We start from the raw sequence: 26,227 nt of genomic DNA, 5'->3' as shown, positions 1-26,227 counted from the left end.
TCTGATAGAATCCGTTGCATTAGTGCTGGTATCATCCCCCATGTTTCATTCTGCACTGCAAATACATACACTATTTCTCCTCCCATCCCCCCTCCCGTCATTTGTTTCCTTGTGCGTGCACTCTGCATCTCTCTTTCTCGTTCTAATATCAAGTAATATGCCCCGGCACCGTGACTCACCTTTGCAAATGAACCAGCGGTTTATAATTCCATTCGCGCGTAACGTCGAACAACCCATCCGAAAAAAATTGGTGCAACACGAGGGCTTCCTAAGTTGTCACCCATCTGAGTACTACTCCTGCCCAAGCACACTTAACTGCGGTGTTCTGATGGGATCAGGAGTTTTAGTGCTGGTACGATCGCACCTGTTTAATTTCACGCTTCAAATACATACACTCCTTCTCCTTTCTTCCCCCTCCCGTCATTTGTTTCCTTGTGCGTTCACACTTCACCTCTCATTCTCGTTCTAATATCGATTAAAATGCCCCTGCTTCTTGACTCACATTTGCGTATAAACCAGCGGACCCTATTTCCAGACGTGCGTAACGTCGAACGACCAGTCTGAAAAAAAATTAGTGCGACAAGAGGACTTCCCAAGAGGTCACCCATCCGAGTACTAATCTCGCCCAAACACACTTCACTGCGGAGTTCTGATGGGATCCGGTGCAATAGTGCTGGTATGATCGCACCCGTTTAATTTTGCACTGCAAATACATAAACTCATTCCCCTTTCTTCCCCCTCCCGTCATTTGTTTCCTTGTGCGTGCGCACTGCACCTCCCTTTCTCGCTCTAATATCAAGTAAAATACTACGATGCCGTGACTCACATTTGCGAATAGACCTGAGGACCATAAATCATGTCGCGCGTAACGTCGTAAGAATCATCTTCAAAAAGATGGGTGCAACACGAGGACCTCCCAAGAAAATGGGTGAAATATAAGGACTTCGCAGGAGGTCACCCATCCGAGTACTTTTCTCGCCCAAGCACCCTTAACTGCGGAGTTCTGATAGAATCCGTTGCATTAGTGCTGGTATGATCCCTCATGTTTCATTCTGCACTGCAAATACATAAATTATTTCTCCTCCCATCCCCCCTCCCGTCATTTGTTTCCTTGTGCGTGCACTCTGCATATCAAGTAAAATGCTACAGCGCCGTGACTCACATTTGCGAATAAACCTGAGGACCATAATACAAGTAGCGCGTAACGTCGAAAGAATCATTTGCAAAAAAATGGGTGCAACACGAGGACTTCACAAGAAAATAGGTCAAATATAAGGACTTCGCAGGAGGTAACCCATGCTAGTACTACTTTCGCCTAAGCACCCTTACCTACAGATTTCTGATAGAATCCGTTGCATTAGTGCTGGTATGATCGCACCTGTTTCATTTCGCACTGCAAATACATACACTCCTTCTCCTTTTTTCCCCCTTCCGTCATTTGTTTCCTTGTGCGTGTGCATTGCACCTCTCGTTTTCGTTCAAATATCAAGTAAAATGCCACAGCGCCGTGACTCACATTTGCGAATAAATCTGTGGACCATAATTAAAGTCGCGCGTAACGTCGAACGACACATCTGAAAAAAAAAAGGGTGCAACACGAGAACTTCCCAGGAGGTAACCCATCATTGTACTACTTTCGCCAAAGCACACTTCACTGCGGAGTTCTGATGGGATCTGGTGCATTTGTGCTGGTGTGACCGCACCTGTTTAATTTCGTTCTGAAAATGCATACACTCCTTCTTCCCTCCCCCCCTTCCATCATTTGTTTCCTTGTGCGTTCACACTGCACCTCTCATTCTCGTTCTAATATCGATTAAATTGCCCCTGATTCTTGACTCACATTTGCGTATAAGCCAGCGGACCATAGTTCCAGTTGCGCGTAACGTCGAACAACCCATTTGAAAAAAAATTGTTGCGATAGGAGGACTTCCCAAGAGGTCACTCATCCGAGTATTAATCTCGCCCAAGCACACTAAACTGCAGAGTTCTGATGGGATCTAGTGCATTAGTGCTGGTATGATGCCACTTGTTTAATTTTGTGCTTCAAATACATACACTCCTTGTGCGTGCGCATTGCACCTCCCGTACTTGTTTTAATATCAAGTAAAATGCCACAGCACCGTGACTCATATTTTCGAATAAACCTGCAGACCATAAATCAAGTCACGCGTAACGTCGAAAGAATCATCTGCAAAAAGATGGGTACAACACGAGGACCTCCCAAGAAAATGGGTGAAATATAAGGACTTCGCAGGAGGTCACCCATCCGAGTACTTTTCTCGCCCAAGCACCCTTAACTGCGGAGTTCTGATAGAATCCGTTGCATTAGTGCTCGTATGATCCCTCATGTTTTATTCTGCACTGCAAATACATACACTCTTTCTCCTCCCATCCCCCTCCCGTCATTTGTTTCCTTGTGCGTGCACTCTGCATCTCTCTTTCTCGTTCCAATATCAAGCAATATGCCCCGGCACCGTGACTCACCTTTGCAAATGAACCAGTGGTTTATAATTCCATTCGCGCGTAATGTCGAACAACCCATCCGAAAAAAAATAGGTGCAACACGAGGGCTTCCCAAGTGGTCACCCATCCGAGCACTACCCTCGCCCAAACACACTTAACTGTGGAGTTTTGATGGGATCCGGGGCTGTAGTGCTGGTATGATCGCACATGTTTAATTTCGCGCTGCAAATACATACACTCCTTCTCCTTTCTTCCCCCTCCCGTCATATGTTTCCTTGTGCGTGCGCACTGCACCTCTCGTTCTCGTTCAAATATCAAGTAAAATGCCACGACGCCGTGACTCACATTTGCGAATAAATCTGCGGACCATAATTAAAGTCGTGCGTAACATCGAACGACACATCTGAAAAAAAAGAAAATGGGTGCAACACGAGAACTTCCCAGGAGGTAACCCATCATTGTACTACTTTCGCCAAAGCACACATAACTGCAGAGTTCTGATGGGATCCAGTGCATTAGTGCTGGTGTGACCGCACCTGTTTAATTTCGTGCTGAAAATACATACACTCCTTCTTCCCTCCCCCCCTCTCATCATTTGTTTCCTTGTGCGTGCGCACTGCACCTCTCGTTCTCGTTCAAATATCAAGTAAAATGCCACGGCGCCGTGACTCACATTTGCGAATAAATCTACGGACCATAATTAAAGTCGCGCGTAACGTCGAACGGCACATCTGCAAAAAGGAAAATGGGTGCAACACGAGAACTTCCCAGGAGGTAACCCATCATTGTACTACTTTCGCCAAAGCACACTTAACTGCAGAGTTCTGATGGGATCCAGTGCATTAGTGCTGGTATGATGCCACTTGATTAACTTTGCGCTTCAAATACATACACTCCTTCTCTTTTCTTCCTCCTCCTGTCATTTGTTTCCTTGTGCGTGCGCACTGCACCTCCCGTACTCGTTCTAATATCAAGTAAAATGCCACGGCGCCATGAATCACATTTGCGAATAAACCTGTGGACCATAAATCAAGTCGCGCATAACGTCGAAAGAATCATCTGCAAAAAGATGGGTGCAACACGAGGACCTCCCAAGAAAATGGGTGAAATATAAGGACTTCGCAGGAAGTCACCCATCGGAGTACTTTTCTCGCCCAAGCACCCTTAACTGCAGAGTTCTGATAGAATCCGTTGCATTAGTGCTGGTATGATCCCTCATGTTTCATTCTGCACTGCAAATACATACACTCTTTCTCCTCCCATCCCCCCTCCCGTCATTTGTTTCCTTGTGCGTGCACTCTGCATCTCTCTTTCTCGTTCTAATATCAAGTAATATGCCCAGGCACCGTGACTCACCTTTGCAAATGAACCAGCGGTTTATAATTCCATTCGCGCGTAACGTCGAACAACCCATCCGAGAAAAAAAAGGTGCAACACGAGGGCTTCCCAAGTGGTCACCCATCCGAGTACTACTCTCACCCAAGAACACCTAACTGCGGAGTTCTGATGGGATCCGGGGCTTTAGTGCTGATATGATCGCACCTGTTTAATTCCGCGCTGCAAATACATACACTCCTTCTCCTTTCTTCCCCCTCCTTCATTTGTTTCCTTGTGCGTTCACACTTCATCTCTCCTTCTCGTTCTAATATAGATTAAAATGCCCCTGCTTCTTGACTCACATTTACGTATAAACCAGCGGACCCTAGTTCCAGACGGGCGTAACGTCGAACGACTCGTCTGAAAAAAAATTGGTGCGACACGAGGATTTCCCAGGAGGTCACCCATCCGAGTACTAATATCGCCCAAGCACACTTAACTGCGGAGCTCTGATGGGATCCGGTGCATTAGTGCTAGTATGATAGCAACTGTTTAATTTCGCACTGCAAATACATAAACTCATTCCCCTTTCTTCCCCCTCCCGTCATTTGTTTCCTTGTGCGTGCGCACTACACCTCCCGTTCTCGTTCTAATATCAAGTAAAATGCTAGAGCGCCGTGACTCACATTTGCGAATAAACCTAAGGACCATAATTCAAGTCGTGCGTAACGTCGAAAGAATCATCTGCAAAAAAATGGGTGAAATATAAGGACTTCGCAGGAGGTAACCCATGCTAGTACTACTCTCGCCCAAGCACCCTTACCTACGGAGTTCTGATAGAATCCATTGCATTAGTGTGGTATGATCGCACCTGTTTCATTTCGCGCTGAAAATACATACACTCCTTCTCCTTCCTTCCCCCTCCCATTAATTGTTTCCTTGTGCGTTCACACTGCACCTCTCCTTCTCGTTCTAATATCGATTAAAATGCCCCTGCTTTTTGACTCACATTTGCGTATAAACCAGTGGACCCTAGTTCCAGTCGCACGTAACGTCGTTCGACCCGTCTAAAAAAAAAATTAGTGCGACACGAGGACTTCCCAGGAGGTCACCCATCCGAGTACTACTCTCGCCCAAGCACACTTGACTGCGAAGTTCTGATGGGATTTGGTGCATTAGTGTGGTATGATCGCACCTGTTTCATTTCGCGCTGAAAATAGATACACTCCTTCTCCTTCCCTCCCCCTCCCATTAATTGTTTCCTTGTGCGTTCACACTGCACCTCTCCTTCTCGTTCTAATATCGATTAAAATGCTCCTGCTTCTTGACTCACATTTGCGTATAAACCAGCGGACCCTAGTTCCAGTCGCGCGTAACGTCGTACGACCTGTCTAAAAAAAAATTAGTGCGACACGAGGACTTCCCAGGAGGTCACCCATCCGAGTACTACTCTCGCCCAAGCACACTTGACTGCGAAGTTCTGATGGGATTAGGTGCATTAGTGTGGTATGATCACACCTGTTTCATTTCGCGCTGAAAATACATACACTCCTTCTCCTTCCCTCCCCCTCCCATTAATTGTTTCCTTGTGCGTTCACACTGCACCTCTCTTTCTCGTTCTAATATCGATTAAAATGCTCCTGCTTCTTGACTCACATTTGCGTATAAACCAGCGGACCCTAGTTCCAGTCGCGCGTAATGTCGTACGACCCGTCTAAAAAAAAATTGGTGCGACACGAGGACTTCCCAGGAGATCACCCATCCGAGTACTACTCTCGCCCAAGCACACTTAACTGCGAAGTTCTGATGGGATTAGGTGCATTAGTGTGGTATGATCGCACCTATTTCATTTCGCGCTGAAAATACATACACTCCTTCTCCTTCCCTCCCCCTCCCATCAATTGTTTCCTTGTGCGTTCACACTGCACCTCTCCTTCTCGTTCTAATATCGATTAAAATGCCCCTGCTTCTTGACTCACATTTGCGTATAAACCAGCGGACCCTAGTTCCAGTCGCGCGTAACGTCGTACGACCCGTCTAAAAAAAAATTGGTGCGACACGAGGACTTCCCAGGAGATCACCCATCCAAGTACTAATCTCGCCCAAGCACACTTCACTGCGGAGTTCTAATGGGATCCGGTGCATTAGTGCTGGTATAATCGCACCTGTTTAATTTTGCGCTGCAAATACATAAACTCATTCTCCTTTCTTCCCCCTCCCGTAATTTTTTTCCTTGTGCGTGCGCACTGCACGTCTCGTTCTCGTTCTAATATCAAGTAAAATGCTACAGCGCCGTGACTTACATTTGCGAATAAACCTGAGGACCATAATTCAAGTCTCGCGTATTGTCGAAAGAATCATCTGCAAAAAAATGGGTGCAACACGAGGACTTCACAAGAAAATGGGTGAAATATAAGGAATTCGCAGGAGGTAACCCATGCTAGTACTACTCTCGCCCAAGCACCATTACCTACAGAGTTCTGATAGAATCCGTTGCATTAGTGCTGCTATGATCGCACCTGTTTCATTTCGTGCTGAAAATACATACACTCCTTCTCCTTCCCTCCCCCTCCCATCAATTGTTTCCTTGTGCGTTCACACTGCACCTCTCTTTCTCATTCTAATATCGATTAAAATGCCCCTGCTTCTTGACTCACATTTGCGTATAAACCAGTAGACCCTAGTTCTAGTCGCGCGTAGCGTCGAACGACCCGTCTGAAAAAAATTAGTGCAATACGAGGACTTCCCAGGAAGTCACCCATCCGAGTACTACTCTCGTACAAGCACACTTAACTGTGGAGTTCTGATAGGATCCGATGCATTAGTGCTGGTATGATCGCACCTGCTTAATTTTGCGCTGCAAATACATAAACTCCTTCTCCTTTCTTCCCCCTCCCGTGATTTTTTTCCTTGTGCGTGCGCACTGCACCTCTCGTTCTCGTTCAAATATCAAGTAAAATGCCACGGCGCCGTGACTCACATTTGCGAATAAATCTGCGGATCATAATTAAAGTCGCGCGTAACGTCGAACGGCACATTTGAAAAAAAAAAAATGGGTGCAACACGAGAACTTCCCAGGAGGTAACCCATCATTGTACTACTTTCGCCAAAGCACACTTAACTGCGGAGTTCTGATGGGATCCGGTGCATTTGTGCTGGTGTGACCGCACCTGTTTAATTTCGTGCTGAAAATACATACACTCCTTCTTCCCTCCCGCCCTCCCATCATTTGTTTCCTTTTGCGTTCACATTGCACCTCTCCTTCTCGTACTAATATCGATTAAAATGCCCCTGATTCTTGACTCACATTTGCATATAAACCAGCGGACCATAGTTCCAGTCGCGCGTAATGTCGAACGACCTATTTGAAAAAAAATTGTTGCGATACGAGAACTTCTCAAGAGGTCACCCATCCGAGTACTACTCTCGCCCAAGCACACTTAACTGCAGAGTTCTGATGGGATCCAATGCATTAGTGCTGGTATGATGCCACTTGTTTAATTTTGCGCTTCAAATACATACACTCCTAATCTTTTCTTCCTCCTCCCGTCATTTGTTTCCTTGTGCGTGCGCATTGCACCTCCCGTACTCGTTCTAATATCAAGTAAAATGCCACGGCGCCGTGACTCACATTTGCGAATAAACCTGCGGACCATAAATCAAGTCGCGCGTAACGTCAAAAGAATCATCTTCAAAAAGATGGGTGCAACACGAGGACCTCCTAAGAAAATGGGTGAAATATAAGGACTTCGCAGGAGGTCACCCATCGGAGTACTTTTCTCGCCCAAACACCCTTAACTGCGAAGTTCTGATAGAATCCGTTGCATTAGTGCTGGTATGATCCCTCATGTTTCATTCTGCACTGCAAATACATACACTCTTTCTCCTTCCATCCCCCCTCCCGTCATTTGTTTCCTTGTGCGTGCACTCTGCATATCTCTTTCTCGTTCTAATATCAAGTAATATGCCCAGAAACCGTGACTCACCTTTGCAAATGAACCAGTGGTTTATAATTCCATTCGCGCGTAACGTCGAACAACCCATCCGAAAAAAAATAGGTGCAACACGAGGGCTTCCCAAGTTTTCACCCATCCGAGTACTACTCTTACCCAAGCACACTTAACTGCAGAGTTCTGATGGGATCCGGAGCTTTAGTGCTGGTATGTTCGCACCTGTTTAATTTCGCGCTGCAAATACATACACTCCTTCTCCTTTCTTCCCCCTCCCGTCATTTGTTTCCTTGTGCATTCACACTTCACCTCTCATTCTCGTTCTAATATCGATTAAAATGCCCCTGCTTCTTGACTCACATTTGCGTATAAACCAGCGGACCCTAGTTCCAGATGCGCGTAACGTCGAACGACCCGTCAGAAAAAAAATTGGTGCGACACGAGGACTTCCCAGGAGGTCACCCATCCGAGTACTAATCTCGCCCAAGCACACTTCACTGCGGAGTTCTGATGGGATCCGGTGCATTAGTGCTGGTATGATCGCAACTGTTTAATTTTGTGCTACAAATACATAAACTCATTCCCCTTTCTTCCCCCTCCCGTCATTTATTTTTTTATGCGTGCGCACTGCACCTCTAGTTCTCGTTCAAATATCAAGTAAAATGCCACGACGCCATGACTCACATTTCCGAATAAATCTGCGGACAATAATTAAAGTCGCGCATAACGTCGAACGGCACATCTGAAAAAAAGAAAATGGGTGCAACACGAGGACTTCGCAAGAAAATTTATGAAATATAAGGACTTCGCAGGAGGTAACCCATGCTAGTACAACTCTCGCCCAAGCACCCTTACTTATGGAGTTCTGATAGAATCCGTTGCATTAGTGCTGGTATGATCGCACCTGTTTCATTTCGTGCTGAAAATACATACACTCCTTCTCCATCCCTCCCCCTCCCATCAATTGTTTCCTTGTACGTTCACACTGCACCTCTCCTTCTCGTTCTAATATCGATTAAAATGCCCCTGCTTCTTGATTCACATTTGCGTATAAACCAGTGGACCCTAGTTCCAGTCGTGCGTAACGTCGAACGACCTATCTGAAAAAAAATTAGTGCGACACGAGGAGTTCCCAGGAGGTCACCCATCCGAGTACTACTCTTGCCCAAGCACACTTAACTGCGGAGTTCTGATGCGATCCGGTGCATTAGTGCTGGTATGGTCGCACCTATTTAATTTTGCAATGCAAATACATAAACTCCTTCTCCTTTCTTCCCCCTCCCGTTATTTGTTTCCTTGTGCGTGCGCACTGAACCTCTCGTTCTCGTTCAAATATCAAGAAAAATGCCACGGCGCCATGACTCACATTTGCGAATAAATCTGCGGACCATAATTAAAGTCGCGCGTAACGTCGAACGGCACATCTGAAAAAAAGAAAATGGGTGCAACACGAGAACTTCCCATGAGGTAACCCATCATTGTACTACTCTCGCCCAAGCACACTTAACTGCAGAGTTCTGATGGGATGCAGTGCATTAGTGCTGGTATGATGCCACTTGTTTAATTTTGCGCTTCAAATACATACACTCCTTCTCTTTTCTTCCTCCTCCCGTCATTTGTTTCCTTGTGCGTGCGCACTGCACCTCCCGTACTCATTATAATATCAAGTAAAATGCCACGGCACCGTGACCCAAATTTGCGAATAAACCTGCGGACCATAAATCAAGTCGCGCATAACGTCGAAAGAATCATCTGCAAAAAGATGGGTGCAACACGAGGACTTCCCAAGTGGTCACCCATCCGAAGTACTACTCTCGCCCAAGCACCCTTAACTGTGGAGTTCTGATAGAATCCGTTGCCAAAGTGCTGGTATGATCCCTCATGTTTCATTCTACACTGCAAATACATACACTCTTTCTCCTTCCATCCCTCCTCCCGTCATTTGTTTCCTTGTGCGTGCACTTTTCATCTCTCTTTCTCGTTCTAATATCAAGTAATATGCCCCGGCACCGTGACTCACCTTTGCAAATGAACCAGCAGTTTATAATTCCATTCGCGCGTAACGTCTAACAACCCATCCGAAAAAAAATAGGTGCAACACGAGGGCTTCCCAGGAGGTCACCCATCCGAGTACTACCCTCGCCCAAGCACACTTAACAGCGAAGTTCTGATGGGATCCGGAGCTTTAGTGCTGGTATGATCGCACCTGTTTAATTTTCCGCTGTAAATACATACACTCTTTCTCCTTTCTTCCCCCTCCCGTCATTTGTTTCCTTGTGCGTTCACACTTCACCTCTCATTCTCGTTCTAATAGCGATTAAAATGCCCCTGCTTCTTGACTCACATTTGCGTATAAACCAGCGGACCCTAGTTCCAGACGCGCGTAACGTCGAACTACCCGTCTGAAAAAAAATTGCTGCAACACGAGGACTTCCCAAGAAAATGGGTGAAATATAAGGATTTTGTAGGAGGTAACCCATGCTAGTACTACTCTCGCCCAAGTACCCTTACATACGGAGTTCTGATAGAATCCGTTGTATTAGTGCTGGTATGATCTCACCTGTTTCATTTCGTGCTGAAAATACATACACTCCTTCTCCTTCCCTCCCCCTCCCATCAATTGTTTCCTTGTCCGTTCACACTGCACCTCTCCTTCTCGTTTTAATATCGATTAAAATGCCCCTGCTTCTTGACTCACATTTGCGTATAAACCAGCGGACCCCAGTTCTAGTCGCGCGTAACGTCGAATGACCTGTCTGAAAAAAAATTTATTCAACAAGAGGAATTCCCAGGAGGTCACCCATTCGAGTTCTACTCTCGCCCAAGCACACTTAACTGCGGAGTTTTGATAGGATCCGGTGCATTAGTGCTGGTATGATCGCACTCGTTTAATTTTGCGCTGCAAATACATAAACTCCTTCTCCTTTCTTCCCCCTCCCATCATTTGTTTCATTGTGCGTGCGCACTGCACCTCCCGGGCTCGTTCTAATATCAAGTAAAATCCTACGGTGCCGTGACTCACATTTGCGAATAAACCTGAGGACCATAATTCAAGTCGCGCGTATCGTCGAAAGAATCATCTGTAAAAAAATCGGTACAACACGAGGACTTCCTAACAAAATGGGTGAAATATAAGGACTTCACAGGAGGTCACCCATCCTAGTGCTACTCTCGCCCAAACACCCTTAACTTGAGGAGTTCTGATAGAATCCGTTGCATTGGTGCTGGTATGATTTCTCATGGTTCATTCTGCGTTGCAAATACATACACTTTTTCTCCCTCCATCCCCCCTCCCATCATTTGTTTCCATGTGTGTGCACTTTGCATCTCTCCTTCTCATTCTAATATCGATTAAAATGCCCCTGCTTCTTGACTCACATTTGCGTATAAACCAGCGGACCCTAGTTCCAGTCGCGCGTAACGTCGAACGACCCGTCTGGAAAAAAATTTGTGCGACACGAGGACTTCCCAGGAAGTCACCCATCCGAGTACTACTCTCGCCCAAGCACACTTGACTGCGGAGTTCTGATGGGATCTGGTGCATTGGTGCTGGTATGATCGCACCCATTTAATTCCGCGCTGCAAATACATAAACTCCTTCTCCTTTCTTCCCCTTCCCGTCATTTGTTTCCTTGTGCGTGCACACTGCACCTCTCGTTCTCGTTCAAATATCAAGTAAAATGCCACGGCGCCGTGACTCACATTTGCGAATAAATTTACGGCCCATAATTAAAGTCACGCGTAACGTCGAACGGCACATCTGAAAAAAAGAAAATGGGTGCAACACGAGAACTTCCCAGGAGGTAACCCATCATTGTACTACTTTCGCCAAAGCACACTTAACTGCGGAGTTCTGATGGGATCCGGTGCAATTGTGCTGGTGTGACCGCACCTGTTTAATTTCGTGCTGAAAATACATACACTCTTTCTTCCCTCCCCCCCTCCCATCATTTGTTTCCTTGTGCATTCACACTGCCCCTCTCCTTCTCGTTCTAATATCGATTAAAATGCCCCTGATTCTTAACTCACATTTGCGTATAAACCAGCAGACCATAGTTCCAGTCGCGCGTAACGTCGAACGACCCATCTGAAAAAAAATTGGTGCGACACGAGGACTTCCCAGGAGATCACCCATCCGAGTACTAATCTCGCCCAAGCACACTTCACTGCGGAGTTCTGATGGGATCCGGTGCATTAGTGCTGGTATGATCGCACCTGTTTAATTTTGCGCTGCAAATACATAAACTCATTCTCCATTCTTCCCCCTCCCGTAATTTTTTTCCTTGTGCGTGCGCACTGCACCTCCCGTTCTCGTTCTAATATCAAGTAAAATGCTACAGCGCCGTGACTTACATTTGCGAATAAACCTGAGGACCATAATTCAAGTCGCGCGTATCGTCGAAAGAATCATCTGCAAAAAAATGGGTGCAACATGAGGACTTCACAAGAAAATGGGTGAAATATAAGGAATTCGCAGGAGGTAACCCATGCTAGTACTACTCTCGCCCAAGCATCCTTACCTATGAAGTTCTGATAGAATCCGTTGCATTAGTGCTGGTATGATCGCACCTGTTTCATTTCGTGCTGAAAATACATACACTCCTTCTCCTTCCCTCCCCCTCTCATGAATTGTTTCCTTGTGCGTTCACACTGCACCTCTCCTTCTCGTTCTAATATCGATTAAAATGCCCCTGCTTCTTGACTCACATTTGCGTATAAACCAGCGGACCCTAGTTCCAGTCGCGCGTAGCGTCGAACGACCCGTCTGAAAAAAATTAGAGCGATACGAGGACTTCCCAGGAGGTCACCCATTCGAGTACTACTCTCGCACAAGCACACTTAACTACGGAGTTCTGATGGGATCCGGTGCATTAGTGCTGGTATGATCGCACCGGTTTAATTTTGCGTTGCAAATACATAAACTCCTTCTCCTTTCTTCCCCTTCCCGTCATTTGTTTCCTTGTGCGTGCGCACTGCACCTCCCGTGGTCGTTCTAATATCAAGTAAAATGCTACGGTGCCGTGACTCACATTTGCGAATAAACTTGAGGACCATAATTCAAGTCGTGCGTATCGTCGAAAGAATAATCTGCAAAAAAATAGGTGCAACACGAGGACTTCCGAAGAAAATGGGTGAAATATAAGGACTTCGCAGGAGGTCACCCATCCTAGTGCTACTCTCCCCCAAACACCCTTAACTTGCGGAGTTCTGATAGAATCCGTTGCATTGGTGCTGGTATGATTGCTCATGTTTCATTCTGCGCTGCAAATACATACACTTTTTCTCCCTCCATCCCCCCTCCCGTCATTTGTTTCATTGTGCGGGCACTCTGCATCTCCCCTTCTCGTTCTAATATCGATTAAAATGCCCCTGCTTCTTGACTCACATTTGTGTATAAACCAGTGGACCCTCGTTAAAGTCGCGCTTAACGTCGAACGACCCATCTGAAAAAAAAATTAGTGCGACACGAGGACTTGTGCGTGCACTCTGCATCTCTCTTTCTCGTTCTAATATCAAGTAATATGCCCCGGCACCGTGACTCACCTTTGCAAATGAACCAGCAGTTTATAATTCCATTCACGCGTAACGTCGAACAACCCATCCGAAAAAAAATAGGAGCAACACGAGGGCTTCCCAGGTGGTCACCCATCCGAGTACTACTCTCGTCCAAGCACACTTAACTACAGAGTTCTGATGGGATCCGTAGCTTTAGTGCTGGTGTGATCAAACCTGTTTAATTTTGCGCTGCAAATACATACACTCCTTCTCTTTTCTTCCCCCTCCCGTCATTTGTTTCCTTGTGCGTTCACACTTCACCTCTCATTCTCGTTCTAATATCGATTGAAATGCCCCTGCTTCTTGACTCACATTTGCGTATAAACAAGCGGACCCTAATTCCAGACGAGCGTAACGTCGAACGACCCGTCTGAAAAAAAAATTGGTGCGACACGAGGACTTCCCAGGAGGTCAACCATCCGATTACTAATATCGCCAAGCACACTTAACTGCGGAGTTCTGATGGGACCTGGGGCTTTAGTGCTGGTATGATCGCACCTGTTTAGTTTCGCACTGCAAATACATACACTCCTTCTCCTTTCTTCCCCCTCCCGTCATTTGTTTCCTTGTGCGTTCACACTTCACCTCTCATTCACGTTCTAATATCGATTAAAATGCCCCTGCTTCTTGACTCACATTTGCGTATAAACCAGCGGACCCTAGTTCCAGACGCGCGTAACGTCGAACGACCCGTCTGAAAAAAAATTGGTGCGACACGAGGACTTCACAAGAAAATTGGTGAAATAAAAGGACTTCGCTGGAGGTAACCCATGCTAGTACTACTCTCGCCCAAGCACCCTTACCTACGGAGTTCTGATAGAATCCGTTGCATTAGTGCTGGTATGATCGCACCTGTTTCATGTCGTGCTGAAAATACATGCACTCATTCTCCTTCCCTCCGCCTCCCATCAATTGTTTCCTGGTGCGTTCACACTGCACCTCTCCTTCTCGTTCTAATATCGATTAAAATGTCCCTGCTTTTTGATTCACATTTGAGTATAAACCAGTGGACCCAAGTTCCAGTCGCGCGTAACGTCGAACGACCTGTCTGAAAAAAAATTTGTGCGACACGAGGACTTCCCAGGAGGTCATCCATCCGAGTACTACTCTCGCCCAAGCACACTTAACTGCGGAGTTCTGATGGGATCAGGTGCATTAGTGCTGGTATGATCCCACCCGTTTAATTCCGCGCTGCAAATACATAAACTCCTTCTCCTTTTTTCTGCCTCCCGTCATTTGTTTCCTTGTGCGTGCACACTGCACCTCCCGTGCTCGTTCTAATATCAAGTAAAATGCTACAGCGCCGTGACTCACATTTGCAAATAAATCTGCAGACCATAATTAAAGTCGCGCGTAACGTCGAACGGCACATCTGAAAAAAAGAAAATGGGTGCAACACGAGAACTTCCCATGAGGTAACCCATCATTGTACTACTTTCGCCAAAGCACACTTAACTGCGGAGTTCTGATGGGATGCGGTGCATTTGTGCTGGTGTGACCGCACCTGTTTAATTTCGTGCTGAAAATACATACACTCCTTCTTCCCTCCCCCCTCCCATCATTTGTTTCCTTGTGCGTTCACTCTGCACCTCTCCTTCTCGTTCTAATATCGATTAAAATGCCCCTGATTCTTGACTCACATTTGCGTATAAACCAGCGGACCATAGTTCTAGTCGCGTGTAACGTCGAACGACCCATCTGCAAAAACATTGTTACGATATGAGAACTTCCCAAGAGGTCACCCATCCGAGTACTACTCTCGCCCAAGCACACTTAACTGCAGAGTTCTGATGGGATGCAGTGCATTAGTGCTGGTATGATACCACTTGTTTAATTTTGCGCTTTAAATACATACACTCCTTCTCTTTTATTCCACCTCCCGTCATTTGTTTCCTATTGCGTGCGCACTGCACCTCCCGTGCTCGTTCTAATATCAAGTAAAATGCCATGGCGCCGTGGCTCACATTTGCGAATAAACCTGCAGACCATAAATCAAGTCGCGCGTAACGTCGAAAGAATCATCTGCAAAAAGATAGGTGCAACACGAGGACCTCCCAAGAAAATGGGTGAAATATGAGGACTTCGCAGGAGGTCACCCATCCGAGTACTTTTCTCGCCCAAGCGCCCTTAACTGCGGAGTTCTGATAGAATCCGTTGCATTAGTGCTGGTATGATCCCTCATGTTTCATTCTGCACTGCAAATACATATACTCTTTCTCCTCCCATCCCCCCTCCCGTCATTTGTTTCCTTGTGCGTGCACTCTGCATCTCTCTTTCTCGTTCTAATATCAAGTAATATGCCCCGGCACCGTGACTCACCTTTGCAAATGAACCAGCGGTTTATAATTCCATTCACGCGTAACGTCGAACAACCCATCCGAAAAAAAATAGGTGCAACACGAGGACTTCCCAAGTGGTCACCCATCGGAGTACTACCCTCGCCCAAGCACACTTAACTGCGGAGTTCTGACGGGATCCGGAGCTTTAGTGCTGGTATGATTGCACCTGTTTAATTTCGCGCTGCAAATACATACACTCCTTCTCCTTTCTTCCCCCTCCGGTCATTTGTTTCCTTGTGCGTTCACACTTCACCTCTCATTCTCGTTCTAATATCGATTAAAATGCCCCTGCTTCTTTACTCACATTTGCGCATAAACCAGCGGACCCTAATTCCAGTCGCGCGTAACGTCGAACGACCCGTCTGAAAAAAAATTGGTGCGACACGAGGACTTCCCAAGAGGTCACCCATCCGAGTACTACTCTCGCCCAAGCACACTTAACTGCGGAGTTCTGATGGGATCTGGAGCTTTAGTGCTGGTATGATCGCACCTTTTTAATTTCGTACTGCAAATACATACACTCCTTCTCCTTTCTTCCCCCTCTGGTCATTTGTTTCCTTGTGCGTTCACACTTCACCTCTCATTCTCGTTCTAATATCGATTAAAATGCCCCTGCTTCTTGACTCACATTTGCGCATAAACCAGCGAACAACCCATCCGGAAAAAAATAGGTGCAACACGAGGGCTTCGCAAGTGGTCACCCATCCGAGTACTACTCTCGCCCATGCACATTTAACTGCGGAGTTCTGATGGGATCCGGAGCTTCAGTGCTGGTATGATCGCACCTATTTAATTTCGCGAGGCAAATACATACACTCCTTCTCCTTTCTTCCCCTGCCCGTCATTTGTTTCCTTGTGCGTTCACACTTCACCTCTCATTCTCGTTCTAATATCGATTAAAATGTCCCTGCTTCTTGACTCACATTTGCGTATAAACCAGCGGACCCTAGTTCCAGACGCGCATAACGTCGAACAACCCGTCTGAAAAATAATTGGTGCGACACGAGGACTTCCCAGGAGGTCACCCATCCGAGTACAAATCTCGCTCGAGCACACATAACTGCGGAGTTCTGATGGGATCCGGTGCATTAGTGTTGGTATGATCGCACCTGTTTAATTTCGCGCTGCAAATACATAAACTCATTCCCCTTTCTTCCCCCACCCGTTATTTGTTTCCTTGTGCGTGCGCACTGCACCTCCCATTCTCGTTCTAATATTAAATAAAATGCTACAGCGCCGTCACTCACATTTGCGAATAAACCTGAGGACCATAATTCAAGTCGCGCGTAACGTCGAAAGATTCATCTGCAAAAATATGGGTGCAACACGAGGACTTCACAAGAAAATGGGTAAAATAGAAAGACTTCGCAGGAGGTAACCCATGCTAGTACTACTCTCGCCCAAGCACCCTTACCTACGGAGTTCTGATAGAATCCGTTGCATTAGTGCTGGTATGATCGCACCTGTTTCATTTCGTGCTGAAAATACATACACTCCTTCTCCTTCCCTCCCCCACCCATCAATTGTTTCCTTGTGCGTGCACTCTGCATCTCTCCTTCTCATTCTAATATCGATTAAAATGCCCCTGCTTCTTGACTCACATTTGCGTATAAACCAGCGGACCCTAGTTCCAGTCGCGCGTAACGTCGAACGACCCGTCTGAAAAAAAATTGGTGCGACACGAGGACTTCCCAGGAGGTCACCCATCCGAGTACTACTCTCGCCCAAGCACACTTAGCTGCGGAGTTCTGATGGGATCCGGCGCATTAGTGCTGGTATGATCGCACCCCTTCCATTCCGCGTTGCAAATACATAAACTCCTTCTCCTTTCTTCCCCCTCCCGTCATTTCTTTCCTTGTGCGTGCGCACTGCACCTCTCGTTCTTGTTCAAATATCATGTAAAATACCACGGCACCGTGACTCACATTTGCGAATAAATCTGCGGACCATAATTAAAGTCACGCGTAACGTCGAACGGCACATCTGAAAAAAAGAAAATGGGTGCAACACCAGAACTTCCCAGGATGTAACCCATCATTGTACTACTTTCGCCAAAGCACACTTAACTGCGGAGTTCTGATGGGATCCGGTGCATTTGTGCTGCTGTGACCGCACCTGTTTAATTTCGTGCTGAAAATACATACACTCCTTCTTCCCTCCCCCCCTCCCATCATTTGTTTCCTTGTGCGTTCACACTGCACCTCTCCTTCTCGTTCTAATATCGATTAAAATGCCCCTGATTCTTGACTCACATTTGCGTATAAACAAGCGGACCATAGTTCCAGTCGCGCGCAACGTCTAACGACCCATCTAAAAAAAATTGTTGCGATACGAGTACTTCCCAAAAGGTCACCCATCCGAGAACTATTCTCTCCCAAGCACGCTTAACTGCAGAATTCTAATGGGAGCCAGTGCATTAGTGCTAGTATGATCGCAACTGTTTAGTTTCGTGCTGCAAATACATACACTCCTTCTCTTTTCTTCCTCATCCCGTCATTTGTTTCCTTCTGCGTGCACACTGCACCTCCCGTACTCGTTCTAATATCAAGTAAAATGCCACGGCGCTGTGACTCACATTTGCGAATAAACCTGCGGACTATAAATCAAGTCGCGCGTAACGTCGAAAGAATCATCTACAAAAAGATGGGTGCAGCACGAGGACTTCACAAAAAATGGGTTAAATTTAAGGACTTCGCAGGAGGTAACCCATGCTAGTACTACCCTCGCCCAAGCACCCTTACCTACGGAGTTCTGATAGAATCCGATGCATTAGTGCTGGTATGATCGCACCTGTTTCATTTCGTGTTGAAAATACATACACTCCTTTTTCCCTCCCCCCCTCCCATCATTTGTTTCCTTGTGCGTTCACACTGCACCTCTCCTTCTCATTCTAATATCGATTAAAATACCCCTGATTCTTGACTCACATTTGCGTATAAACCAGCGGACCATAGTTCCAGTCGCGCGTAACGTCGAACGACCAATCTGAAAAAAAATTGGTGCAACACAAGGACTTCCCAGGAGGTCACCCATCCGAGTACTACTCTCGCCCAAGCACACTTAACTGCGGAGTTCTGATGGGATCCGGTGCATTAGTGCTGGTATGATCGCACCCATTTAATTTTGCGCTGCAAATACATAAACTCCTTCTCCTTTCTTCTCCCTCCCGTCATTTGTTTCCTTGTGCGTGCACACTGCACCTCCCGTGGTCGTTCTAATATCAAGTAAAATACTATGGTGCCGTGACTCAAATTTGCGAATAAACCTGAGGACTATAATTCAAAAAAATGGGTGCAACACGAGGACTTCACAAGAAAATGGGTGAAATATAAGGACTTCGCAGGAGGTAACCCATGCTAGTACTACTCTTGCCCAAGCACCCTTACCTACGGAGTTCTGATAGAATCCGTTGCATTAGTGCTGGTATGATCGCACTTGTTTCATTTCATGCTGAAAATACATACACTCCTTCTCCTTCCCTCCCCCTCCCATCAATTGTTTCCTTGTGCGTTCACACTGCACCTCTCCTTCTCGTTCTAATATCGATTAAAATGCCCCGGCTTCTTGACTCACATTTGCGTATAAACCAGCGGACCCCAGTTCCAGTCGCGCGTAACGTCGAACGACCCGTCTGAAAAAAAATTGGTGCGACACGAGGACTTCCCAGGTGGTCACCCATCCGAGTACTACTCTCGCCCAAGCACACTTAACTGCGGAGTTCTGATGGGATCCGGTGCATTAGTGCTGGTATGATCGTACCCATTTAATTTTGCGCTGCAAATACATAAACTCCTTCTCCTTTCTTCCCCCTCCCGTCATTTGTTTCCTTGTGCGTGCACACTGCACCTCCCGTGTTCGTTCTAATATCAAGTAAAATGCTACGGTGCTGTGACTCACATTTGTAAATAAACCTGAGGACCATAATTCAACTCGCGCGTATCGTTGAAAGAATCATCTGCAAAAAAATAGGTGCAACACGAGGACTTCCTAAGAAAATGGGTGAAATATAAGGACTTCGCAGGAGGTCACCCATCCTAGTGCTACTCTCGCCCAAGCACCCTTAACTTGTGGAGTTCTGATAGAATCCGTTGCATTGGAGCTGGTATGATTGCTCATGTTTCATTCTGCGCTGCAAATACATACACTTTTTCTCCCTCCATCCCCCCTCCCGTCATTTGTTTCCTTGTGCGTGCACTCTGCATCTCTCTTTCTCGTTCTAATATCGATTAAAATGCCCTTGCTTCTTGACTCACATTTGCGTATAAACCAGTGGACCCTAGTTCCAGTCGCGCGTAACGTCGAACGACCCATCTGAAAAAAAAAATTAGTGCGACACGAGAACTTCCCAGGAGGTCACCCATCCGAGTACAAATCTCGCCCAAGCACACTTAACTGCGGAGTTCTAATGGGATGCGGTGCATTAGTGCTGGTATGATCGCACCTGTTTAATTTCGCGCTGCAAATACATAAACTCCTTCTCCTTTCTTCCCCCTCCCGTCATTTGTTTCCTTGTGCGTGCGCACTGCACCTCTCGTTCTCGTTTAAATATTAAGTAAAATGCCACGGTGCCGTGACTCACATTTGCGAATAAATCTGCGGACCATAATTAAAGTCGCGCGTAACGTCGAACGGCACATCTGAAAAAAAGAAAATGGGTGCAACACGAGGACTTCCCAAGTGGTCACCCATCCGAGAACTACTCTCGCCCAAGCACACTTAACTGCAGAGTTCTGATGGGATCCGGAGCTTTAGTGTTGGTATGATCGCACATGTTTAATTTCGCGCTGCAAATACATACACTCCTTCTCCTTTCTTCCCCCTGCCGTCATTTGTTTCCTTGTGCATTCACACTTCACCTCTCATTCTCGTTCTAATATTGATTAAAATGCCCCTGCTTCTTGACTCACATTTGCGTATAAACCAGTGGACCCTAGTTCCAGTCGCGCGTAACGTCGAATGACCCGTCTGAGAAAAAAAATTAGTGCGACACGAGGACTTCCCAGGAGGTCAACCATCCGAGTACTACTATCGCCAAAGCACACTTAACTACGGAGTTCTGATGGGATCCGGTGCATTAGTGCTGGTATGATCGCACCTGTTTAATTTTGCGCTGCAAATACATAAACTCATTCCCCTTTCTTCCCCCTCCCGTCATTTGTTTCCTTGTGCGTGCGCACTGCACCTCCCGTTCTCGCTCTAATATCAAGTAAAATGCAACAGCGCCGTGACTCACATTTGCGAATAAACCTGAGGACCATAATTCAAGTCGCGCGTAACATCGAAAGAATCATCTGCAAAAAAATGGGTGCAACACGAGGACTTCACAAGAAAATGGGTGAAATATAAGGACTTCCCAGGAGGTCACCCATCCGAGTACTACTCTCGCCTAAGCACACTAAAATGCAGAGTTTTGATAGAATTCGTTGCATTAGTGCTGGTATAATCGCACCTGTTTCATTTCGTGCTGCAAATACATAAACTCCTTCTCCTTTCTTCCCCCTCCCGTAATTTTGTTTCCTTGTGCGTGCGCACTGCACTTCCCGTTCTCGTTCTAATATCAAGTAAAATGGTACAGCGCCGTGACTCACATTTACGAATAAACCTGAGGACCATAATTCAAGCCACGCGTAACGTCGAAAGAATCATCTGCAAAACATTGGGTGCAACACGAGGACCACCCAAGAAAATGGGTGAAATATAAGGACTTCGTAGGAGGTCACCCATCCGAGTACTTTTTCTCGCCCAAGCACACTTAACTGCGGAGTTCTGATAGAATCCGTTGCATTAGTGCTGGTATGAGCCCTCATGTTTCATTCTGCACTGCAAATACATACACTCTTTCTCCTTCCAACCCCCCTCCCGTCATTTGTTTCCTTGTGCGTGCACTATGCATCTCTCTTTCTCGTTATAATATCAAGTAATATGCCCCGGCACCGTGACTCACCTTTGCAAATGAACCAGCGATTTATAATTCCATTCGCGCGTAACGTCGAACAACCCATCCGAAAAAAAAAATAGGTACAACACGAGGGCTTCCCAGGTGGTGACCCATCCGAGTACTACTCTCGCCCAAGCACACTTAACTGCGGAGTTCTGATGGGATCCGGAGCTTTAGTGCTGGTATGATCGCACCTGTTTAATTTCGCGCTGCAAATACATACACTCCTTCTCATTTCTTCCCCCTCCCGTCATTTGTTTCCTTGAGCGTTCACACTTCACCTCTCATTCTCGTTCTAATATCGATTAAAATGCCCCTGCTTCTTGACTCACTTTTGCATATAAACCAGCGGACCCTAGTTCCAGACGCGCGTAACGTCGAACGACCTGTCTGAAAAAAAATTAGTGCGACACGAGGACTTCCTAGGAGGTCACCCATCCGAGTACTAATCTCGCCCAAGCACACTTCACTGCGGAGTTCTGATGGGATCCGGTGCATTAGTGCTGGTTTGATCGCACCCGTTTAATTCCGCACTGCAAATACATAAACTCCTTCTCCTTTCTTCCCCCTCCCGTCATTTCTTTCCTTGTGCGTGCGCACTGCACCTCCCGTGCTCGTTCTAATATCAAGTAAAATACTACGGCGCCGTGACTCACATTTGTGAATAAACCTGAGGACCATAATTCAAGTCGCGCGTAACGTCGAAAGAATCATCTACAAAAAAATGGGTGCAACATGAGGACTTCACAAGAAAATGGGTGAAATATAAGGACTTCGCAGGAGGTAACCCATGCTAGTACTACTCTCGCCCAAGCACCCTTACATACGTAGTTCTGATAGAATTCATTGCATTAGTGCTGGTATGATTGCACCAGTTTAATTTCGCGCTGCAAATACATAAACTCTATCTCCTTTCTTCCCCCTCCCGTCATTTGTTTCCTTGTGCGTGCGCACTGCACCTCTCGTTCTCGTTCAAATATCAAGTAAAATGCCAAGGCCCCGTGACTCACATTTGCGAATAAATCTGCGGACCATAATTAAAGTCGCGCGTAACGTCGAACGGCACATCTGAAAAAAAAAAGGGTGCAACACGAGAACTTCCCAGGAGTTAACCCATCATTGTACTACTTTCGCCAAAGCACACTTAACTACGGAGTTCTGATGGGATCCGGTGCATTAGTGTTGGTGTGACCGCACCTGTTTAATTTCGTGCTGAAAATACATACACTCCTTCTTCCCTCCCCCCCTCCCATCATTTGTTTCCTTGTGCGTTCACACTGCACCTCTCCTTCTCGTTCGAATATTGATTAAAATGCCCTTGATTCTTCACTCACATTTGCGTATAAACCAGCGGACCATAGTTCCAGTCACGCGTAACGTCGAACGACCCATCTAAGAAAAAATTATTACGATACGAGGACTTCCCAAGAGGTCACCCATCCGAGTACTACTATCGCCCAAGCACGCTTAACTGCAGAGTTCTAATGGGATCAAGTGCATTAGTGCTGGTATGATGCCACTTGTTTAATTTTGCGCTTCAAATACATATACTCCATCTCTTTTCTTCCTCCTCCCGTCATTTATTTCCTTCTGCGTGCACACTGCACCTCCCATACTCGTTCTAATATCAAGTAAAATGCCACGGCACTGTGACTCACATTTGCGAATAAACTTGCGGACCATAAAGTAAGTCGCGCGTAACGTCGAAAGAATCATCTGCAAAAAGATGGGTGCAACACGAGGACCTCACAAGAAAATGGGTGAAATATAAGGACTTCGTAGGAGGTCAACCATCCGAGTACTTTTCTCGCCCAAGCACCCTTAACTGCGGAGTTCTGATAGAATCCGTTGCATTAGTGCTGGTATGATCCCTCATGCTTCATTCTGCACTGCAAATACATACACTCTTTCTCCTCCCATCCCCCCACCCGTCATTTGTTTCCTTGTGCGTGCACTCTGCACCTCTCTTTCTCGTTCTAATATCAAGTAATATGCCCCGGCACCGTGACTCACCTTTGCAAATGAACCAGCTGTTTATAATTCCATTTGCGCGTAACGTCGAACAACTCATCCGAGAAAAAAAAGGTGCAACACGAGGGCTTCCAAAGTGGTCACCCATCCGAGTACTACTCTCGCCCAAGCACACCTAACTGTGGAGTTCTGATGGGATCCGGGGCTTTAGTGCTGGTATGATCGCACCTGTTTAATTCTGCGCTGCAAATACATACACTCCTTCTCCTTTCTTCCCCCTCCGTCATTTGTTTCCTTGTGCGTTCACACTTCATCTCTCCTTCTCGTTCTAATATCGATTAAAATGCCCCTGCTTCTTGACTCACATTTGCGTATAAACCAGCGGACCCTAGTTCCAGACTCGTGTAACGTCGAACGACCCGTCTGAAAAAAAATTGGTGCGACACGAGGACTTTCCAGGAGGTCACCCATCTGAGTACTAATCTCGCCCAAGCACACTTAACTGCGGAGTTCTGATGGGATCCAGTGCATTAGTTCTGGTATGATCGCACCTGTTTAATTTTGCGCTGCAAATACATAAACTCATTCCCCTTTCTTCCCCCTACCGTCATTTGTTTCCTTGTGCGTGCGCACTGCACCTCCCGTTCTCGTTCTAATATCAAGTAAAATGCTACAGCGCCGTGACTCACATTTGCGAATAAACTTGAGGACCATAATTCAAGTAGCGCGTAACGTCGAAAGAATCATCTGCAAAAAAATGGGTGCAACACGAGGACTTCACAAGAAAATGGGTGAAATATAAGGACTTCGCAGGAGGTAACCCATGCTAGTACTACTCTCGCCGAAGCACCCTTACCTACGGAGTTCTGATAGAAACCATTGCATTAGTGCTGGTATGATTGCACCTGTTTCATTCCGCGTTGAAAATACATACACTCCTTCTCCTACCCTCCCCCTCCCATCAATTGTTTCCTTGTGCGTTCACACTGCACATCTCCTTCTCGTTCTAACATCGATTAAAATGCCCCTGCTTCTTGACTCACATTTGCGTATAAACCAGCGGACCCTAGTTCCAGTCGCGCATAACGTTGAACGACCCGTCTGAAAGAAAATTGGTGCGACATGAGGACTTCCCAGGAGGTCACCCATCCGAGTACTACTCTCGCCCAAGCACACTTAACTACGGAGTTCTGACGGGATCCGGTACATTAGTGCTGGTATGATCGCACTTGTTTAATGTCGCGCTGCAAATACATAAACTCCTTCTCCTTTCTTCCCCCTCCCGTCATTTGTTTCCTTGTGCGTGCGCACTGCACCTCCCGTGCTCGTCCTAATGTCAAGTAAAATGCTACAGTGCCGTGACGCACATTTGCGAATAAACCTGAGGACCATAATTCAAGTCGCGCGTATCGTCGTAAGAATCATCTGCAAAAAAATGGGTGCAACACGACGACTTCCTAAGAAAATAGGTGAAATATAAGGACTTCGCAGGTCACCCATCCTAGTGCTACTCTCGCCCAAGCACCCTTAACTTGCGGAGTTCTGAAAGAATCCGTTGCATTGGTGCTGGTATGATTGCTCATGTTTCATTCTGCGCTGCAAATATATACACTTTTTCTCCCTCCATCCCCCTCCTGTCATTTGTTTCGTTGTGCGTGCACTCTGTATCTCTCCTTCTCGTTCTAATATCGATTAAAATGCCCCTGCTTCTTGACTCACATTTGCGTATAAACCAGCGGACCCTAGTTTCAGTCGCGCTTAACGTCGAACGACCCGTCTAAAAAAAAATTAGTTCGACACGAGGACTTCCTAGGAGGTCACCCATCCGAGTACTACTCTCGCCCAAGCACACTTAACTGCGGAGTTCTGATGGGATCCGGTGCATTAGTGCTGGTATGATCACACCTGTTTAATTCCGCGCTGCAAATACATAAACTCCTTCTCCTTTCTTCCCTCTCCCGTCATTTCTTTCCTTGTGCGTGCGCACTGCACCTCCCGTGCTCGTTCTAATATCAAGTAAAATGCTACGGTGCGGTGACTCACATTTGCGAATAAACCTGAGGACCATAATTCAAGTCGCGCGTATCGTCGAAAGAATCATCTGCAAAAAAATGGGTGTAACACGAGGACTTCCTAAGAAAATGGGTAAAATATAAGGACTTCGCAGGAGGTCACCCATCCTAGTGCTACTCTCGCCCAAGCACCCTTAACTTGCGGAGTTCTGATAGAATCCGTTGCATTGGTGCTGGTATGATTGCTCATGTTTCATTCTGCACTGTAAATACATACACTTTTTCTTCCTCCATCCCCCCTCCCGTCATTAGTTTCCTTGTGCGTGCACTCTGCATCTCTCTTTCTCGTTCTAATATCGATTAAAATGCCCCTGCTTCTTGACTCACATTTGCGTATGAACCAGTGGACTCTAGTTCCAGTCAAGCGTAACGTCGAATGACCTGTCTGAAAAAAAAATTAGTGCGACAAGAGGACTTCTCAGGAGGTCACCCATCCGAGTACTACTCTCGCCCAAACACATTTAACTGCGGAATTCTGATGGGATCCGGTGCATTAGTGCTGGTATGATCTAACCTGTTTAATTTCGCGCTGCAAATACATAAACTCCTTCTCCTTTCTTCCCCCTCCCGTCATTTGTTTCCTTGTGCGTGCGCACTGCACCTCTCGTTCTCGTTCAAATA

The 26,227-nt window shown here is 46.4% G+C and overlaps 11 non-coding genes and 36 pseudogenes across 11 annotated transcripts; all 47 read right to left on the bottom strand.

Moving 5' to 3' along the window:
* Positions 1 to 247: 247 nt before the first annotated feature.
* On the bottom strand, positions 248 to 366 carry LOC148261315 (5S ribosomal RNA; annotated as a pseudogene).
* Positions 367 to 571: 205 nt separating this feature from the next.
* On the bottom strand, positions 572 to 690 carry LOC148261314 (5S ribosomal RNA; annotated as a pseudogene).
* Positions 691 to 1,586: 896 nt separating this feature from the next.
* On the bottom strand, positions 1,587 to 1,705 carry LOC148261313 (5S ribosomal RNA; annotated as a pseudogene).
* Positions 1,706 to 2,553: 848 nt separating this feature from the next.
* Positions 2,554 to 2,672, bottom strand: LOC148261312 (5S ribosomal RNA; annotated as a pseudogene).
* A 210-nt stretch (positions 2,673 to 2,882) lies between these two features.
* Positions 2,883 to 3,001, bottom strand: LOC148261311 (5S ribosomal RNA; annotated as a pseudogene).
* An 887-nt stretch (positions 3,002 to 3,888) lies between these two features.
* Positions 3,889 to 4,007, bottom strand: LOC148261310 (5S ribosomal RNA; annotated as a pseudogene).
* A 204-nt stretch (positions 4,008 to 4,211) lies between these two features.
* On the bottom strand, positions 4,212 to 4,330 carry LOC148261309 (5S ribosomal RNA; annotated as a pseudogene).
* Positions 4,331 to 4,859: 529 nt separating this feature from the next.
* On the bottom strand, positions 4,860 to 4,977 carry LOC148261308 (5S ribosomal RNA; annotated as a pseudogene).
* Positions 4,978 to 5,182: 205 nt separating this feature from the next.
* On the bottom strand, positions 5,183 to 5,300 carry LOC148261307 (5S ribosomal RNA; annotated as a pseudogene).
* Positions 5,301 to 5,505: 205 nt separating this feature from the next.
* On the bottom strand, positions 5,506 to 5,623 carry LOC148261306 (5S ribosomal RNA; annotated as a pseudogene).
* A 205-nt stretch (positions 5,624 to 5,828) lies between these two features.
* LOC148261305 (5S ribosomal RNA) lies at positions 5,829 to 5,947 on the bottom strand. The gene has a single exon (XR_015820641.1). It is a non-coding gene; the product is annotated as a 5S ribosomal RNA (ribosomal RNA).
* A 558-nt stretch (positions 5,948 to 6,505) lies between these two features.
* LOC148261304 (5S ribosomal RNA) lies at positions 6,506 to 6,624 on the bottom strand (annotated as a pseudogene).
* Positions 6,625 to 6,833: 209 nt separating this feature from the next.
* On the bottom strand, positions 6,834 to 6,952 carry LOC148261303 (5S ribosomal RNA; annotated as a pseudogene).
* Positions 6,953 to 7,156: 204 nt separating this feature from the next.
* On the bottom strand, positions 7,157 to 7,274 carry LOC148261302 (5S ribosomal RNA; annotated as a pseudogene).
* Positions 7,275 to 7,835: 561 nt separating this feature from the next.
* On the bottom strand, positions 7,836 to 7,954 carry LOC148261301 (5S ribosomal RNA; annotated as a pseudogene).
* A 205-nt stretch (positions 7,955 to 8,159) lies between these two features.
* Positions 8,160 to 8,278, bottom strand: LOC148261300 (5S ribosomal RNA). The gene has a single exon (XR_015820144.1). It is a non-coding gene; the product is annotated as a 5S ribosomal RNA (ribosomal RNA).
* Positions 8,279 to 8,841: 563 nt separating this feature from the next.
* Positions 8,842 to 8,960, bottom strand: LOC148261299 (5S ribosomal RNA; annotated as a pseudogene).
* Positions 8,961 to 9,819: 859 nt separating this feature from the next.
* Positions 9,820 to 9,938, bottom strand: LOC148261298 (5S ribosomal RNA). The gene has a single exon (XR_015819733.1). It is a non-coding gene; the product is annotated as a 5S ribosomal RNA (ribosomal RNA).
* Positions 9,939 to 11,177: 1,239 nt separating this feature from the next.
* LOC148261297 (5S ribosomal RNA) lies at positions 11,178 to 11,296 on the bottom strand (annotated as a pseudogene).
* A 209-nt stretch (positions 11,297 to 11,505) lies between these two features.
* Positions 11,506 to 11,624, bottom strand: LOC148261296 (5S ribosomal RNA; annotated as a pseudogene).
* A 204-nt stretch (positions 11,625 to 11,828) lies between these two features.
* LOC148261295 (5S ribosomal RNA) lies at positions 11,829 to 11,947 on the bottom strand. The gene has a single exon (XR_015820117.1). It is a non-coding gene; the product is annotated as a 5S ribosomal RNA (ribosomal RNA).
* Positions 11,948 to 12,505: 558 nt separating this feature from the next.
* Positions 12,506 to 12,624, bottom strand: LOC148261294 (5S ribosomal RNA; annotated as a pseudogene).
* A 719-nt stretch (positions 12,625 to 13,343) lies between these two features.
* Positions 13,344 to 13,462, bottom strand: LOC148261293 (5S ribosomal RNA; annotated as a pseudogene).
* Positions 13,463 to 13,668: 206 nt separating this feature from the next.
* On the bottom strand, positions 13,669 to 13,786 carry LOC148261292 (5S ribosomal RNA; annotated as a pseudogene).
* A 559-nt stretch (positions 13,787 to 14,345) lies between these two features.
* LOC148261291 (5S ribosomal RNA) lies at positions 14,346 to 14,464 on the bottom strand (annotated as a pseudogene).
* Positions 14,465 to 14,673: 209 nt separating this feature from the next.
* On the bottom strand, positions 14,674 to 14,792 carry LOC148261290 (5S ribosomal RNA; annotated as a pseudogene).
* Positions 14,793 to 15,674: 882 nt separating this feature from the next.
* Positions 15,675 to 15,793, bottom strand: LOC148261289 (5S ribosomal RNA). The gene has a single exon (XR_015820166.1). It is a non-coding gene; the product is annotated as a 5S ribosomal RNA (ribosomal RNA).
* A 205-nt stretch (positions 15,794 to 15,998) lies between these two features.
* On the bottom strand, positions 15,999 to 16,117 carry LOC148261288 (5S ribosomal RNA). Its single transcript, XR_015820187.1, has one exon. It is a non-coding gene; the product is annotated as a 5S ribosomal RNA (ribosomal RNA).
* A 176-nt stretch (positions 16,118 to 16,293) lies between these two features.
* On the bottom strand, positions 16,294 to 16,412 carry LOC148261287 (5S ribosomal RNA). Its single transcript, XR_015819717.1, has one exon. It is a non-coding gene; the product is annotated as a 5S ribosomal RNA (ribosomal RNA).
* Positions 16,413 to 16,617: 205 nt separating this feature from the next.
* Positions 16,618 to 16,736, bottom strand: LOC148261286 (5S ribosomal RNA; annotated as a pseudogene).
* A 559-nt stretch (positions 16,737 to 17,295) lies between these two features.
* LOC148261285 (5S ribosomal RNA) lies at positions 17,296 to 17,414 on the bottom strand. The gene has a single exon (XR_015820991.1). It is a non-coding gene; the product is annotated as a 5S ribosomal RNA (ribosomal RNA).
* A 209-nt stretch (positions 17,415 to 17,623) lies between these two features.
* Positions 17,624 to 17,742, bottom strand: LOC148261284 (5S ribosomal RNA; annotated as a pseudogene).
* A 203-nt stretch (positions 17,743 to 17,945) lies between these two features.
* On the bottom strand, positions 17,946 to 18,064 carry LOC148261283 (5S ribosomal RNA; annotated as a pseudogene).
* A 557-nt stretch (positions 18,065 to 18,621) lies between these two features.
* Positions 18,622 to 18,740, bottom strand: LOC148261282 (5S ribosomal RNA). Its single transcript, XR_015821086.1, has one exon. It is a non-coding gene; the product is annotated as a 5S ribosomal RNA (ribosomal RNA).
* Positions 18,741 to 19,267: 527 nt separating this feature from the next.
* On the bottom strand, positions 19,268 to 19,386 carry LOC148261281 (5S ribosomal RNA). Its single transcript, XR_015820023.1, has one exon. It is a non-coding gene; the product is annotated as a 5S ribosomal RNA (ribosomal RNA).
* A 563-nt stretch (positions 19,387 to 19,949) lies between these two features.
* Positions 19,950 to 20,068, bottom strand: LOC148261280 (5S ribosomal RNA; annotated as a pseudogene).
* A 209-nt stretch (positions 20,069 to 20,277) lies between these two features.
* LOC148261279 (5S ribosomal RNA) lies at positions 20,278 to 20,396 on the bottom strand (annotated as a pseudogene).
* Positions 20,397 to 20,603: 207 nt separating this feature from the next.
* Positions 20,604 to 20,722, bottom strand: LOC148261278 (5S ribosomal RNA; annotated as a pseudogene).
* Positions 20,723 to 21,640: 918 nt separating this feature from the next.
* Positions 21,641 to 21,759, bottom strand: LOC148261277 (5S ribosomal RNA). The gene has a single exon (XR_015819765.1). It is a non-coding gene; the product is annotated as a 5S ribosomal RNA (ribosomal RNA).
* A 205-nt stretch (positions 21,760 to 21,964) lies between these two features.
* LOC148261276 (5S ribosomal RNA) lies at positions 21,965 to 22,083 on the bottom strand (annotated as a pseudogene).
* A 560-nt stretch (positions 22,084 to 22,643) lies between these two features.
* On the bottom strand, positions 22,644 to 22,762 carry LOC148261275 (5S ribosomal RNA; annotated as a pseudogene).
* A 204-nt stretch (positions 22,763 to 22,966) lies between these two features.
* Positions 22,967 to 23,084, bottom strand: LOC148261274 (5S ribosomal RNA; annotated as a pseudogene).
* A 561-nt stretch (positions 23,085 to 23,645) lies between these two features.
* On the bottom strand, positions 23,646 to 23,764 carry LOC148261273 (5S ribosomal RNA; annotated as a pseudogene).
* Positions 23,765 to 23,968: 204 nt separating this feature from the next.
* Positions 23,969 to 24,087, bottom strand: LOC148261272 (5S ribosomal RNA; annotated as a pseudogene).
* Positions 24,088 to 24,646: 559 nt separating this feature from the next.
* On the bottom strand, positions 24,647 to 24,765 carry LOC148261271 (5S ribosomal RNA; annotated as a pseudogene).
* Positions 24,766 to 25,322: 557 nt separating this feature from the next.
* Positions 25,323 to 25,441, bottom strand: LOC148261270 (5S ribosomal RNA; annotated as a pseudogene).
* A 562-nt stretch (positions 25,442 to 26,003) lies between these two features.
* On the bottom strand, positions 26,004 to 26,122 carry LOC148261269 (5S ribosomal RNA; annotated as a pseudogene).
* Between the last annotated feature and the right edge of the window lie 105 nt (positions 26,123 to 26,227).

Source organism: Carica papaya, chromosome 5 (genome assembly GCF_054855325.1).
Source record: "Carica papaya isolate Zhongbai chromosome 5, ASM5485532v1, whole genome shotgun sequence".
Classification (NCBI taxonomy): Eukaryota; Viridiplantae; Streptophyta; class Magnoliopsida; order Brassicales; family Caricaceae; genus Carica; species Carica papaya.
Note: the sequence above shows the minus strand (reverse complement) of the source record. Positions and strands in the feature narration are given on the sequence as shown.